At 34.9% G+C, this 13,992-nt stretch overlaps 1 pseudogene; it reads left to right on the top strand.

Moving 5' to 3' along the window:
- The first annotated feature begins 9,575 nt into the window (after window positions 1–9,575).
- On the top strand, window positions 9,576–10,391 carry LOC111719463 (annotated as a pseudogene).
- The last annotated feature ends 3,601 nt before the right edge of the window (window positions 10,392–13,992 follow it).

A 13,992-nucleotide genomic window follows, 5' to 3' on the forward strand; every position in this document is an offset into this window, starting at 1 on the left:
GATCTGGTTTCTTCAGCTGAATCCCGTCTTATCTTGCCAACGAATCTATCACACACACATACACATACATTCAGAAATATTTCTTCCTTGACTGCTACTGTCACAGGAGAGAATAGTAGAGTGGAATAAGTACTAATTTTGATTCAGGCTGAGTTTTAGTTCAACTTGCAAAACTCTGGATAGTCCTCATGTATTTGATAAATATTTGCAATGTAGAAGGACCACTGAGACATTCTACAAACTTTTATTCACTTTTCATATACTGGTTATGAAAATATTATTTAACTACACATGTATTTTAATCTCTTGAATGTATTAACAACAGAAAATGATATTTATATAGGTTTTGACCTTTCCAAAGTGCTTTACATGCTTCATATATCATGATCTACAAAACAACTCTATGAGATAAGTGCTATGTAGATAATATACTCATTTTAAATATAAAGAAACTAAGACAAAGGTATGTGAAATACTTTATTCACAAACAGTTTTATGACAGAATCTGAACTCAAGTCTTTCTGATTTCAACTTTTGACATTCTATCCACTACATGCCTATCCCTTTTAGGTGGGACTAAAGCAAAAACATACAAATAATCAAAAACCTATTCCTAAGAAATCACTAAACCTGCAAATTTTTTCTTAGGTGAGAGAAGCAGTATAGTACTATGGAAAAAGAAAAGATTTTTGGAATTTTAGCCTTTGGACTAAAATCCTAACCTAAAAGAAATTAGATTGTTTTTATTTTTGTTTTACAATATTTATTCATGATGCCTGAATTAATTTACCACATGTGGATGCCATAATTTCTTTTTGCTTGTGTTTCCCCTATTTATTTATCTGTTTATGTTCAAGATATTTGCATTTTCTCTTTTCTGTGATCTTTGGTAATTTCACTCTCTCCCCTCCTCCAAATTCCCTTTTATTATTCACTTTTTGACTGCTTCATTGTAACAGTATTTTGCTTGGGAGATATATTTCAAATTGTCTCAGCCTCCTCCCATACCTAGCAATTCAGGGATTATCAGGTTATTTTTTGACCCAATCCATTTCTTTTAAAAAAAAAAAAAAAAGAAAGAAAAATAGAACTGAATTAGGCTAGAGGTTAGGCTGTTTACCTCTAGTTCAATGAAATGCCACACAGATCCTTCTACATGTTGTTTTATCCTTTCCTTCTACTTCTCAATTATTTAGTTTAGCAGTTCAAAACACTGCTGTAATAGCAAGGAGTGATTTTTTTTATTTGTTTTTAATTTGGGTCTAGCTAATTCTAGGAAGTAGGGAGGATTGAGTTGTGGTGTTGGCTTCTGTAGTAAGCCCAGACATATTCCCTCCCTTATTCCTGTGCTTTGCGGACATCTTTTGCAGCCCATAATCAAGACCCCAGAAAACTTTATCAAGGTACTGGAAAGAGGGAGGGGAAATGACTATGAAAGATAAGGATTTGTTACAAACTATGAGTTAGCTCATTGTCTACTGCTACAGTATCACTTGAGGTAATAAGGAAGAAGCAGAGGAAGGATTGTTTTACAGGAATTAGGTAGAAGTTCATTTTTTAAAACTTTTTCAGTTTTAACTCCTAGACCATAGAAATAGCTGAAGATGCTTTACTTCGATGCATCATTTCTTTTTTTGAGAGGTTAGAAAGGTTGTGAGGATCAGAAATAATGTCTAGCCATCCATCTTATTAATCACATGATCCAGAATTTCTGTACAGTTTCTTTTGAAGAAAGAAACAAACTGCATCAAATTCCATCCTCTTTATTGGCTCCCAGTACTCTCAGGGTTCATTTTTGTCATCTGTATGATATAAAATGAAGTTGGATGAGTGTTTTCTGCAGTCACCTACAATTCTAGACCATTGATTCCTTTATCTCTTTCCTATTGACTTACTCCCACCCAAGCCAAAACAATGATAACAATAACCCCAAATAATAGTTGCTTTCAGAAATCGCTTTAGTGTTTTTCTTTCTCAATACCAAGTATTGTTCATCCTTCATTTTCAAAGAATATCAGTGATATGAAGAAAATGATGCCTTGACTTATAAGTGAATTGGATTTAAGTGAGAGAGAGTTTGCAAATAGTCAACCTTACTCTTTCCTCCAGACCTACTGGAGTCTAATGGCAAGACATATGTTAGGATGACTGGTGATAGCCCTGGATGCAAGGAACACCTTGGCCTTTTTAAGTTAAGCTCTTTCCCATATCCCATTTTATCTGAGACAACACCCATTCAGAAATTAAAGATTAGATAATAATTAAGATGAAGGATGGCCTAGTTAACCTTCACAAAAGAAACAATCTGGGAAGGAAAAACCCTTAGTGTTTCTGGCCTGAATAGAAACAACTGCAGTTTATATTCTGACTCATGAGAACACGAAAATGTAATAAATAAGATTTGGGTAGAAACCCATTACTACACAATCATTCTAAGTGATGGGATGTAAATGAAATTCATGTTTCCTCTAGATAGAACTAATTTAAAGATAGTCATATTAAAAGATTACCTATATGACTGCATCAAAGGTAAGGTGAAGAGAGCTCTCTGATTTCTCTCAAATTTTTGCAGTGAAATGTTCTCTCACAAAACTTTATCCATTATGTTCGCATTAAAAATACAAATATCTTGATAACTTATAATAGTTTTTAAGAACTTTGCATGAGTGCTACTACTGGGCTTATACCCCAAGGAGATACTGAAGAAGGAAAAGGGACCTGTATGTGCCAAAATGTTTGTGGCAGCCCTGTTTGTAATGGCTAGAAACTGGAAAATGAATGGATGCCCATCAATTGGAGAATGGTTGGGTAAATTGTGGTATATGAATGTTATGGAATATTATTTTTCTGTAAGAAATGACCAGCAGGATGAATACAGAGAGGCTTGGAGAGATTTAAATGAACTGATCCTAAGTGAAATGAGCAGAACCAAGAGATCATTATATACGTCAGCAACGATACTGTATGAAGATGTACTCTGATGGAAGTGGATTTATTTGATAAAGAGACCTAATTCAGTTTCAATTGATCAATGATGGACAGAAACATCTACACCCAAAGGGAAAAAAAAAAAAAAAAAAAAAAAACATTGGGAAATGAATGTAAATTGTTTGCATTTTTGTTTTTCTTCCTGGGTTATTTTTACCTTCTGAATCCAATTCTCCCTATGCAACATATATTGTATCTAGGACATACTATGACATATTCAACATATATAGGACTGCTTGCTATCTAGGGGAGGAGGTGGAGAGTGGGAGGGAAAAATCGGAACAGAAGTGAATGCAAAAGATAATGTTGTAAAAAAAATTACCCTGGCATGGGTTCTGTCAATAAAAAATTATTATAATAAAAAAATAAAGTTGATGGCAAAAAAAAAAAAGAACTTTGCATGAATTAGAAAATCAATTTTTTTCAATTGACAACTAAAGAAACCCAATACGACATGGCAAAAATACATTTTTAGAAGAGAAAGGGTAAAGAGAAGCCCAACACTAGAGTATAACAGCAATGTACCTTAAATAATCAAAGGACAGATAGCATGATGACCTCAAGCTACCAGAGAAAGGGTAGGTGAGCAGTTGATACACTATAGGAAGCCAATACAAGAAATATTTTACTGACTTCATAGTCCACAAATTATTGATCTTCTATAACTTTAGCATTATCTTTGGAGACTTTGAAATATTCAGAATTGCTATGAATCAATGCAATGCATTTCCATTAAGTTCAATTCATTTCTATTCATTGAGTTGTTTCCTCAGCTTAATTTTAAAGTTGAAAGGGACTTCAGTGGCCATCTAGTTCAAATACATATCCCAAACAGAGGTCTCTGTTATGTAGTTGGCAAGTAATTATTCAATTTTTTTACTTATATACTTCCGGGGGAAAAAAAAAAATTACAACTTCCCTAGGCAATCCATTCCATTCTTTAAGAAGTTTCTTTTCACATAAATCCAAATTTGTCTTAAGAACTTCTACCCTTTCCTGTTAGTTCTGTTATATGTTTTTTACATTTTATATTATTGATTTATGATTTATTATTATTATTATTATATATTATTATTATGATTTATTATTGATATTATGATAAGTAAATACTATTTATATTTTGTATTATTATATGTTATATCATATATAAATCATATTAAATATATATTACAATAAAATATAATAATTTAATTCTTCTTCCAAGATAACTCTTCAAACAGGGAATATAACTCTGATTTCCCCTTAGGATATAATCTAAGCTAAATGTTCATACACTTTCTATTTATGGCATGAACTTAAGGCTCTGCACTATTCTAGATGCAATTCAACATTTATCAGTTTCCTACTAATTGCAAGAAAAGACCTTTGCTTTTGTCACAGTAATGACAATGGATAATAACAGCAGCTCTTCTATTCCTAAATTTAATATTTATTTTCTTTTGTATTTAAAATGTTTTAATGAAATTTATTGCCTTTTTCATCAATCGATTTCATCAATGGAGTTTGAAACCATCTGCCAAGAACCTAGATAAGTCAACCCCCCTTCAACTTACTGAAACACCTCTGGAGAGGGCAAAATATAATCTAATAGACCTTTAAGGTAATAAGGACCAAACTGGTCTGTATTAACAACAATTAACACAAATAACTGACAATATTTTGACTGAATTGTCCCAACTACTTTTAGTTTTCTCCTAATTTAAAAACTTAGACTTTTCACTCCTAAAGAGCTTTATAATTTAAGATCATAGGATTTAGAGAAAGAAGAGAATTTATAAATTGCCTATTTTAGTGGTGGTGTTTTATAGATTTTTTTTAAAGGAGACAGAAACATTAAATGACTTGTCCAGATTAAGTGTTATATATTTTACCAATATGTAGCAGTCAGGTTTGGAATATATTAAGCACAAGATGTTTGTGAAGAAAGATTTTCAAAATTTACTAAGTTACAAATACACAAGATATTATCATGTAATACAAGTTTTTTTTTTTAAAGCTTTTTATTTTGAAAACATATGCACAGATAATTTTCAGTATTTACTTTTGCAAAACCTTGTGTTCCAAATTGTTCCTTCCCTTCCCCCAGTCCTTCCCCTAGAGGGAAAATAATCCAATATATGTTAAACATGTGCAGTTCTTCTATACATATGTCCAAAATTATCATGCTGCTCAAGAAAAATCAGATCAAATGGGACAAAAATGAGAAAGAAAACAAAATGCAAGCAAACAACAACAAAAAGAGTGAAAATACTATGTTGTGATCCACACTTCATTCCCACAGCGCTTTTTCTGATTGCAGATTTTTTTTTTATCACAAGATCATTGAAACTGGCCTGAATCATCTTATTGTTGAAAAGAGCCACATTCATCAGAACAGATTATCATGTAATCTTGCTGTTCTTGTGGTTCTGCTCACTTCACTTGGCATCAGTAAAGCTAAGTCTTTCCTGGACTGTCTGAATTCATACTGCTGATTTTTTCTTATAGAACAATAATATTCCAAAACATTCATATGCCATAACTTATTCAGTCATTCTCCAACTGATGGGCATCCACTCAGTTTCCAGTTTCTTGCCGCTACAAAAAAGGCTGCAACAAACATTTTTGCATATAATACAAGTTTTTATTTTATTTTTTCATATCAATTTTCAAAAACAATACATTAAGCTCATACTATATTGACTGGTTTTCTTTAGTAATTTAGCCAGTTTTAAATGAAATATAATCACGTGTGTGTGTAAGAATTATATATTTTTTAAAATTATTTTGGCTAGAAGGAACTCAAAAGAATTATTCAACAATCAAAATTAAAATCAAATAATAGCAAATTTAAAAAGTGTTGCCAACACCTATAAATTTAAAGAATAATGTTAAAGGAAGTTAGGGATAAGTTAAATGTTCCAGGGAGGGAAAAAAAAAAAAAAAACTAACTAAAAGACACCTATTCATTCCTTCTGTATAGTTACATTGAATCATCTTCATATCTTTTTTTCCATAAAGTACTTCACACATCCAATAAATTATTGCTATTTCCTTTATGATGTTATTAATTTTTTAAAGAATAAAATAAGTGATTAAACCTAAGAATCAAGGAAAACATCACTGTTATCCATAAAGAATCTTGTATAAAATAGGAATTCTGAAAATTTATATTAATTTTTACCTCTGGCTGTGGAGAGATTTAGCAGGAAAGCAAATGGGACAGTGATTAAAAAGACAAAGGTACTTCCAAGATATCACACTATGTCCCTGATCTCAAATTTTATATTTATAAATTGCTGGAAACTAGATGATCTCTAATTTTCATTCAATGGAGGAAGTAACTTATAAAATATTGATTTTTTCCCACTGATTAACAGAAGCTTATAGATTCTTTCAAAACTGACATTCAATAATTTCTGTAAGAAAGGAAAAAAAAATCCTGCTTGCTACCTATGCTAGCAATTATAATGCAAAGTGCATTTCAAGTAATTTAAATCCTTCAATTGAAGTTCTTATCTACTTTCCACTTAACATTACTGCAGTAACATAAGGCTGTCTCCTTTCCTGCAGTTGCTATGACTTTTACTGTAAATAAAAATCCAATTTAAATCATAGGTTTGTAGTATTGGAATATATTTTAGAACATGATGGTCATCTTTTTGTGCAACATTTGCTCTATATATCACTTGGGATAGTTAAGTGCTAATATCCATGAGCCACATAAATGAGTGAAATCTGGCTAATAATAACGAACAAATTCAGAAAAGATGTGACTTTTCATTCTTTAGATTTGTAGGCAAAAGTTAATTTTGCTTTAGAACATAAATGTGGCTGATGATATTTTCTTCCACAGAAAATTCCATATATATTATCAAATGTTCCTTAATCAAGCTATTTCTGATTTTTTAATTTCCTAAAGACAATATAAAATAATGTATAAAGAGAGCTGCAATTTGAGTCAGAAAGGTGGGATTTGAATATTGACCTAATTTTGAAATTCACTAGCTATATGACCTTGACTAAATCTCATAATCTCCAAAGGCCTCAATTATCTTTTCCCCAAATAAAAGTTTTGAAATGGAGATTGTCTAATAACTACAGCCAGAATTCTGGAAAATTCCTTCCACCATATTTATTACAAAAAGTTGATTGAAAATATATAATGGATGAAAGTATATATATATATATATGTGTGTGTGTGTGTGTGTGTGTATACTGGTGTCAGGAAGAAGAAGGAGGGACAGTCAGCTTCTCTTGTGAAGCAGAATATGACAAGATTAGAAGAAGCATTAATTAAAGCAAAAAATAAAGGAGAAGATATATCTGCTTTTATAAATGTATATCCTGTGGTGGAAAAGATTGACTCTTCAGATCAAAAAGAAAGACAATACACTCCTTTTAATTTGGAAAAACTTAAAGATTTGAAAAAGGGTTGCACTCTTTATGGGGCTGCATCATCTTATGTGAAGATGTTGCTAGATAATTTGTCTTATGAAATCTTAACCCCAAATGATTGGAAATCCATAGCAAAAACATGTTTAGAACCGGGACAAAATTTTTTGTGGCTTTCAGAGTATCATGAATTATATAGGCTTCAAGCTCAATGCAATAGGCAAACAGGAGCTATTGTACAAGTTGCTTTTGACCAATTAGCTGGTGAAGGTCAGTATGAAGAGAATTCAGAACAGATTTATTATCCTATAACAGCATATGAGCAAATTTCTAAGACTGCAATAAAAGCTTGGTGTTCCCTCTTGGGACAAAAAGATCAAGGGGAGGCTTTCACAAAAATAGAGCAAGGTCCCAATGAACCTTTTGCAGATTTTGTGGTACGTTTGCAAACAGCTGTAATCAGAACCATTGGAGATAATGCTGTTACAGAAATAATGACGAGACATCTGGCTAAGGAAAATGCCAATGAAATTTGCAAAATAATTATATGGGGACTAAACAAAGATGCTCCTTTAGATGAGATCATAAGACGCTGTGCCACAGTGGGCAAAAATGCTTATTATACCCAAACTATGAATGGAAAGACAGGGTCCCTCTTGGCAAGGGACTTCTAGAGAAATTTGTCGTTGTTTTCAGTATGGAAAAGTTGGACATTTGAGAGTTAAATGTAGATATGGAGATAGAATGAGAAGACAGGGTGAGAAAAAACCCAAAACCCCATACCCAAAATGCAACTGAGGCTTTCATTGGGCCTCTGAATGTAGATTGACCCAGAGAAGTAAGAGGCAGGGCCCAGCTCCTAAGTATCAATCAAAGGACAGGTGGGGTATGATAGCAGCTGAGGTTACACCCAGAGAGTCTTTAGAAATTCTGGACTCTGATGTCATCAACCAACAGAAAAGCAATCAGGATTACAGTTGGGGAGAATACAGGCCTTTTAATCAAACAGGGCAATATTCAGTGCAAACAGCTCCAATGTAATTACCAGATGATGAAGAGAAATCCCAAAAGTGGTAAACAGAAGAGACCTTTTCAAGTTCTTCAAAACAAAGGAGAAGATTCAAGAAACATCTGATACTGAAAGAGCATGGCTGATAATGAGACTGTTAAAATAACTTTAAAATCTATTATTGGATTTTGGGCACATTAATGGGCAATGGATTTCTTTGGGACTATTTCTAGGACATATGGACATGTATAATGTTGTATATGAAAAATTGTTTACCTCAAAGCTTACAGGAACATTAGATTCCTGGCACATGAACTAATGGACAATGTGTAAATGTGTAAATTCTCATGTTAATTCATGTTGTTTGTTACACTACTACTAGCCTGTGTTATATTGCTATATGCTTATGTAACTATGTGTAACGCCTACCATATTGATGAATTTATGTATACCTTGTTTCAAGTGAGCCCCTTTAGAAACCCCCTAATCTGATTTGATTTTCTATTGGTATTTTCATCTCCCTTCCTGAGATGTCAGGGAAGGCATGATCACCTTTTTGGAGTTTTCACCTCCTTAAGAAGACAAGGAGGTTATGATTGCCTATGTTCTAAATCAAAAGAAAAGGGGAGATGTTGGAATCTTTACAAAGGGTTAAGCCATTGGAGTTGCTTTGATCTTAGAAGAAGATATTTTGGACCAGAACTTGAAACAAAGTACTAAGTAGAACTGATTGAACAATGCTTGTGTTCACACCTTTAGCGAGCTCATAAGTATCTAAGTACTCAATGGTGTTCACATGTTTGGGAGATTTCAGAGAGCATGCTGGGAGATATCCCACAATCCCACTCTCAAAGAAGTAGCATAAATACAGTTCCAGTGAGTGACTCAAGGGAGTTTTTGGGGAACATCAACTGGGGTTGGAGATAGACACTCTGGAAAAAAGTCTATAAGCCCTATCTCGGCCTGTATTCTCCCCAACTGTAATCCTGATTGCTTTTCTGTTGGTTGATGACAGAAGCTGGTTAAAAATCACTGAAATTGTTGGTGCTGGGCACTTCTCATAGCATCCTGGATCCATGTATCTCCTAACTCTGGATCAGGGAGGAAAACTGAACAGATGGAACCAGACTAAACCAGATTGAACAACTACTGCATCTGGAAGCATTAATAGATAACAGCCATTAACAGTGAATCAGTTTCTATAATGAAAAGTAAAGTCAAGACTGCTTTTAAGAAACTAAAGGATGCAGCAGGATCCATAGCTTCTCTTTCTGTTGGAGAGGAAGCAAGTATCAGAGCATCAGTTATGACTGCTACAGATGAGACCAAATTTAAAACAATAAGTGCATCTAAAGACAATTGGCACTATTCTACATGAAAAGCTTCATAAAGAACAGTGAGAACCCAGTGTTATCTGCATTCCCTGTCTCCAGTATTTTGTCCTCCAAAGTTTATATCCTACAGTACAAAAGGTGAGTCTTCCACCAGTCATCTCAGACACAAAAGCCAAACTAATTGTCCCGAAAACAATAATCACATTGGGGTTCAATGTTCTATTTCTTCTGCTAGTGAGTTTAATAATACAGGGACTGAAGGAATCATTGGGGACTACAGTTCCTGACTGTCCATCAGAAGGCAAAACAAGAAGATTCCTCTGATGCCACCCTGGTCTTCTAAGTGAGTTTCAAGGGCAGTGATCTCTATGACATTCTCAGTAGTCAAGCTAAACCTAGACAAGTAATGTGCATGTGCAAGCAGGGACTGCCAATGTAAGAAGTAGCAAGATATGGCTTTTTTCAGACTATCAGAATGTCTCTTCCTGAGCAGCAGAAGAAAGATCCACCCTCAAGGACTACTCATAAACTTTCTATACCAGAGCTCCATCTAGCTTGCTCTATTCTTGTTCTGAGGAAGCTAAGTGCTATGTAGATGGTATGTTGAAGATCTTTCAGACTACACTAAATGTTACTTTTATATACCCCCTTAAATGTCCCATGTGGCAGAAATGATGTACAACTGATAGCAATAAGCAGAATTACATGCTTTAAAACCAGTGAAATTTTGGAAAAATGACTTAGTTACTGGCAGGCCATTCAGTCACTCTAAGTGAAAAAATACTTTTAGCTCTTCTTTGCATCTCAAAAAAAAAAAAAAAAAAAAAAAACGACTGGAATGTTCAAATGTGTTCTTGGCTGCTATGAAGTCTATAAAAAGCCAGTTAGGATGACAAATTGTTAAAGCATCATTTATTAGTGTGTATTCTGAATCATATGTTCCTATTAATGGGAAATCTTGAGGATACATTATTGAAATATGTAATGTAATGTAAATCTTTACTGTCCAAGCATCTTCTAAGTGGACTTACCCAAGTAAAAAGAAATGGGTCTGGTGAATCTAAAAAATGATGCTTTGGGCTTCTGTCCCCTCCATTTTCAGTAATATGATCTCCATTTTCCCAAGTTATTCTTTGCTTTTGCCTTGCCTGACACTGACCACAGAGTAGTCCAGGATCAGTTATTTAAATGTGGTGGTGGAGGTATATTGTTTGAGGTATCATTTTAGTTCATCTATGGCAGGCATAGGTCTGCCTTAGAATGGACGCAGTACAGACTGTTCCTAATCTTTTCATATTACTCCTTACTGGCACAGCAATAAGCATAACAAGCAGCTATGGTGCCAGTAAGCAGTCACAAACATTGTCATCAAATCTACCTGATCTGGGCCTCCCTTCAGCCAGTAACCCCAGCTCTAGATTGGGCAGCAAAACATGATCCACATCCCACCCAGACTCAATGATCTCCCAAATCTCATCTAAATTATATCCTCCTCCCTAGGGGCCTCAACAGACCATTTTGAATCCAACCTCTGGCTACCATGATTTCTAAAATGATTTCCAGTCAGCTGGACTCAAAGGCAAAAGATGCCTGAAGATCCTAAGTCTACCTGGCCTGACCTCACTTCTCTTGAAGGACACCCAATGCTTCCACAACTGGGCACTTGAGGCACCAACTGCTCTAACATCATTGTGGAAAAGCCAGTTCAATAGGTAAGAATTACCAAGAAATCCAGACTGAATTTTTCAAAGGAAGAGTCTTTATCATAAAAGCAGAATGGAACCAAATAGCATCAGGATACTGATTGGTTGAAAGAAATAATTTGGAATGAGTACTTATAGGAAAAAATAAGAGCTATCTCCTCCAAAGCAAGGGGTGGTTATTGCTTAGCCATTAATTAGACTCTTCCAAGGGGAATGTCGATTACTAATTGGTTAGAATTTGTCAAAAACAACAACAACAAAAAGTTGAAATATGTAGCATAATACAGGCTCCCTTTATCCTGTTTACCAGGATCCAAGTTCCTTGCCCCAGTTGGGAAGGTAACCACATTCTGTTTACTAATATCTAATCCCCCTGTACCTGTCTTACTGGGCGACAACATCTTGCTTTCTGCCCTTTACAATTAGCTACTAACTAAGGTCCTTCTGCGGCATATTCTACCATCAACCCAGGCACTGCAGCTTCCCCATTATCAAGATCCCTTACCAAGAAGACTCATAGGACTCAGTGAAGAGAAGGTCTTAGACTCAGAGGGCTTTAAAACAAATTTATCTCTCTTGAGGAGGCCTGAAGAGAAAATTTACACACTGGAATGTAAATTATTTGTCAGAAATCTGCCTGCTGAGATTGCAGAGGAAGATTCCAAATGATTATTTTCTAAATATGGAGAAGCTAATGAAGTCTTTATCAACAAAAGCAAAGGACTTGGCATCTGGATTCCAGAATTTGTGAAAGCACAACTTCATGATATTCTGGAAAGAACTACAATTTTGCATTATTCTTGCCATAAATGCTGTTGTGATATCTGTATAGAAATTCTTCACACTATGTTTTTAATAAATTACTGGAAGAATCATTGAATCAATTTGGACTTCCAATTGTTGATAATGAAGGAAGATCTATAGAGAAGCCTATTGCTGAATACACTTCTTAGGTACATGAAAGAAAAGCATTTGAATTGTGGACGGAAGGAGGGTTTTTGTTGATAACACTCCTTCCAGCCAGCAACCCCAGCTCTGGGGTGGGGACCAAAATATAGTCCACATCCCACCCAGATTCAGTGGTCTCCCAAGTCTCATCTAAACCTTTCCCTGTTTCCTAGGGGCCTCAGCAGATGCCCTTGAGTGCAACTTCTGGGTACCATGAGACCTAAAATTATTCTGAGCTGGTGGACCCAAAAGGCAAATTCGCGCTGCCTGGAGAACCTAAGTCTGGCTGTCCTGGCCTCACTCCTCCTAGAGAACACCCAATGCCTTTACAACTGGGCACTTAAAGCACCAACTGCTATACCATTGCTGTGGGAGAGCCACTTCAATAGGTAAGAGTTCCTGTAAGTACCCATTCCAAATTACTTCTTCCAACCAGTCATTGAGGAAGCACTTGAGTAACTAAATGAAGATGATCTTTCTGTAAAGCTTGCACAAATAATCCAATATATCAAAAGAAGAATGGAAGAAGAGAGAAGGAAGAGGGAAGGAGAGAAAGAGAATTGTTATTTTGTTTTATATGCACCTTTGAGTTTGAATGTTCCTTGAGATGGAAGATTGTATGAAATAGAAAAGCAGAAAGAGCTGATTGAGAAAATCAGTAAAAAAAAAAAAATAAAAACAACAACAACAAAGAAAGTGAAATATAAAATTGTGTATTTTTGATCATGTCTTCAGTGTTAGATGTGCTTAGCAGAGGAACTGATAATCCCTGAGCAGGTAGGGAGAAAGTTCTGATAGACATCAGTTTAGTTCCAATGTTCTACCCTCTGGGGAGGTCATCCAGTCTGAAATCCAAGTTATGGATAACTTCTCCAGAAGCCTCACCTTGCCATATCTTGTCAGAAACTCCAATCATGTCCCTAAGGTTAAATTTTCCCTATAAAATGTATTTATGGACTATCCCATAGTGGCTGCCTTCCTTTGGATCAGACCACCACCTCACACTATTCCTTCCTCTTTCTCCAGGCCATGTGATATCTTCCCCAACTTCAATATGCTTCCCAGCTCCATTTCTTCTTATAACTAAGTCTTTTCGGGTGCTAAGTTCCTTTCAGGATTTAGTCCACCAGCTAAGGGCATGCTCCAACTGCATGGGATGCTCCCCTTCTACTGGGTAAGTGTGAGTTTCACTGAGAAAATTCCCTTTCACATTCTCTCCCACTTCATTTCATATTTATCATTTCTGTTATCTATTGTATCACTTCATTTTGTCTGTAACCTCTTCCCTAAATAAAATTACCTTTTGCCAAAGAGACTGGCCATTGTGAATTCTTCACATGACCAAACCCCAACTTTTGATACTTACCATCATCTGTGGTGTTTACATCACCTACATCATATATCATGAACATCACGCACATTTTTTTTTTTTTTTTTATGCCAGCATCTAAGAGGTAGCAGGGACAACTGAGATCAATGGAGGAACTTCACAATCAAGTAATGCAAAAACATACACACAAAAAATTGCAGTTAACACAAGAGGAAAAGGTGTAGAAGTAAATGAGAAATAATGAATTGGCAACATGAGATGAGAAAAACTTTTAATGAAATGTAGGAGATTCCTATGTCTCAGGAA

This window comes from Sarcophilus harrisii, chromosome 1 (genome assembly GCF_902635505.1).
Source record: "Sarcophilus harrisii chromosome 1, mSarHar1.11, whole genome shotgun sequence".
NCBI classification, from domain to species: domain Eukaryota; kingdom Metazoa; phylum Chordata; class Mammalia; order Dasyuromorphia; family Dasyuridae; genus Sarcophilus; species Sarcophilus harrisii.